Source organism: Bison bison, unplaced genomic scaffold, assembly GCF_000754665.1.
Source record: "Bison bison bison isolate TAMUID 2011002044 unplaced genomic scaffold, Bison_UMD1.0 scf7180017864530, whole genome shotgun sequence".
NCBI lineage: Eukaryota > Metazoa > Chordata > Mammalia > Artiodactyla > Bovidae > Bison > Bison bison.
Genome location: NW_011495080.1, coordinates 8,367,022 through 8,370,148, shown reverse-complemented (window position 1 = coordinate 8,370,148; position 3,127 = coordinate 8,367,022). Strand labels below are relative to the sequence as shown.

The 3,127-nt window shown below is 61.2% G+C and overlaps 1 protein-coding gene across 1 annotated transcript in view; it reads left to right on the top strand.

The window, feature by feature from the left end:
• The first annotated feature begins 12 nt into the window (after positions 1 to 12).
• Positions 13 to 3,127, top strand: part of IRF5 (interferon regulatory factor 5) — a 12,449-nt gene continuing 9,334 nt past the window's right edge. The window contains exon 1 of the mRNA XM_010831699.1: positions 13 to 58. The gene's annotated coding sequence lies outside the window, so the exon portion shown is untranslated. The remainder of the gene's footprint in view (positions 59 to 3,127) is intronic.

Here is a 3,127-nt window from a genome sequence, read left to right as displayed (position 1 = left end):
CTGGACCTACCTGTCTGCAGGGCTCCCGGGCGCAGCCACGCGGGCGCACAGCAGACAGGTAGGTCCAGGCGGCCGCGCGCTCCTCTCCGCGCCCGCGGGGCACCTGCTGGCGGCGGGCTGGGGACTGAAGCGGGGCAGGCGCGCGGGAGGGGTCAGCATCCGGCTCTTCCAGGTGCCCAAGCTCAGGGTGGGGAACGCCCAAGGCAGGACGCGCCCCGCCGTTGTGGGGGCCTCCAAGATGCCTCCTATTTCTCGATCAGAGTACGGTGCCCCGCACCAGCAGCCTTGGTCCAGAAGGCACCCGAGGAGCCCGGAGGCGCGGACGGCGGAGTCCGCACCGCTGCCAGGGGCGCCAGCTCTCCGGCTTCTCGCCCTTCCTCTCGCCTTCGCGGTGGATGGGCAGCGCCCGGCTGGGGCCATGGAGGGAAAGCCCCGATTCCCCCTAGAATTCTGTACGCTCCGATCCCCCTTCCCCGGGCAGCCCTCCCCTCATCCTTTCCAGTAAGAGAATGAGGTTTAAGAGGTTCATCTCTCCCTGGATCTTAAGGCCAATGGCAAGAATTAGGGCAGAGAGTGGGTAGGAAGATGGTGTCAGGCGAGGCGCCGGCTGTCCTTTTACTTGCAGCAGGGAAAAGAAAGTGCTGACCCTCCTGAGCGAGAAGAACCACGGACGAGATACTTCGTAGACTAGTTTCCTCTACAGCCTTCCCCCGAACATCAGAAGGAAACAATCGAGAATCTAAAAGTGGAGGGAAAGCGAGACCAGTGTGAGCGTGTTGCGGGATAGGAGACGGTGAACACCTGCGCGGCCCGGGCGCGCAGTTGTCTCTGTGGCCCCGGAGGCACCGGATCTGGCCCTGGGGAGCTGGGGCGGAGGGGACTTCCCTGGCTTCGCCGCCACCCTGCGCCCATCAGAGCGGGGATGAGGGAGGGGGCGCCTCCACCCTGAGGAGCGGTCGGAGAGGCAGACCCTAAACCAGCGCTCCGGGCCGGGGAGGGAGTGGGGGTAGTTAGTGGGCTGGGCCAGGAGGCGCGGCCAAGCCGCCCCGGGCGGCACCTGCGGGGACTGTCTTGAGAGCAGAGCCGAGTTGGGGCTCCCTGCGCTCCCAGAGCGGGGATGAGTGACCAGGACCAATGAGGACGAGGGCGGCGTCGATGGAGAAAGCTAGAGTCTCCCGGGAGAGGCAGCCCGGCCAGAGCAGGGTTATAGGACTGGCTACTGGGGCTCCCAGCAAGTCGAGGGAAGCCTTGGGAAACCACCCTTTTTTAACCCTGGGGTTTCCCCGCCCTGCGCCTTGGCCTTACCCCACCGTGCCCCCAGAGGAAGCCGAGGGAAGCGTCTTTCTGCGCGCATCTGCCGCCCTGGAGTCTCAGCTCGTCTCCCCCGGAGGGGGAGGGGCTTAACGTCTCGCTGGGCGCAGGGCACCCATGCCTTCTCCAGGAGTTTGGTGTGGAGTTTGCGGGAAACGTCTGAATCAAATTCAGGAGGTGCAAGGGCTTGCTGATCGCGCAGTACTGGGGGCTGCAGAGCCTCCTCCCCTAGGGGGTCCCTGGTACCCACAGTGTTCAGGCTTCCCTTGTGGCTGGCTCCTGGGAGGTCAGGAGTTGTGGGGCCCGTGCACCTCCAGAGATGCTCCTGGGCTGCCCCTTCCCCATAATAGGGCCTTCCTCAGGTCCTCAGCCGGAGAAGGCAATGGCACCCCACTCCAGTACTCTTGCCTGGAAAATCCATGGACAGAGGAGCCTGGTGGGCTGCCGTCTATGGGGTCACACAGAGTCGGACATGACTGAAGTGACTTAACATTAACAGGTCCTCAGCAGGCCACTCCTCCTTTGATGTTTCCATGGAAGCTGATGTATGCTCATCCGGCTTTCCTCCATCTTTCAGGGTTCTAATCCACAAGGCTAGTCTGGGGGTTGCAAACCTGCACAGCTGTTGAGGAATCAGGGCAGACCCCCTGACCAGCCTGCATCCTGATGGGAAGTCAAGTCCTCCTCCCAGCAGCCACGAGGGGGGTGTGTGTGTGTGTGTGTGTATAGTTGCTCAGTTGTGTCCGACTCTTTACAACCCCATGGGCTGTAGCCCACCAGGCTCCTCTGTCCAGGGGATTCTCCAGGCAAGAATACTGGAGTGGGTTGCCATGCCCTCCTCCAGGGGATCTTCGCCACCCAGAGATAGAACCTGGTATTCTAGAGCAAAGTATTTCAGGCAGATTCTTTACCTCGTGAGCCGCTTTCCTGGTGGGGGAGGGATGTAGAATGGACTTTCTCAGGGCTGTGCTTCTGGGACCCCCTGGGGATCTGAGTGACTGCTTCTATCAGGATGGAGCACAAAGGCACTGAAATTCAGAACTCCTGGCATTGGGATAGCTTGCATCAGGTCTAAGTCCATCTCCAGGCAGGAAGCAGCCTCCTTGGGGAGCTGATGCTGAGCCTGGTCCTGATGCCCCCGGATGCAGGGAAACCTGTGGCTGAAGCTCCCTGTGTGGCATGCTGGGCAGACCCTCTCTTGGCCATGGCCAGGCTTTTGGTGGGAGGCCCTCTCCAGAGCTCCCTTCCCTTCCTCTCCCTTCCCTGTGCTGCTAGAAGGGGTGCACCTTACTGCCAAAAGGTCAGAGGCTTGTGTTGTAGAGCAGTGCGGCGGGCCTTGCCCTGACTTCCTCCTTGCCCTGGGCAGAGAAATCGATCTTCCTGGCCTCCCAGTTCACCACCTCTGGCACAGCTGCAGGCCCGAGCATGTGTGGGGGTCATCAGGGAAGCTTGCCTTGCCCTCTGTCAACAGAACTTTCCTCGGTCCACCTTCTCGCAGCCAGAATGGCCTGCTGCTGTGACTGTCACCTATCTGTTCTAGGACCCAGGCCTTTGGGAGGCGTGGGGATGCTGCAGACACAAATTGGATGAAGCTCTCCAACGCTGTGAATCATACAATGGATGATGACTGCCAGCGGGCTTGAGGGTTGGGGGATGGGCTACAGGATGAGAGATGGAGCATTTGGTCGGGGGGACCCAAATGTGATTTTCTCCATATCCCTTCCCTCCCCCAGCTCATAGTGAGTCAGGTTTCCGAGTTGTCCGGTCTGGCCACTTTCATTTCCCCTAGGGCTGGGTGGAGGCTAGTGCAGAAAGG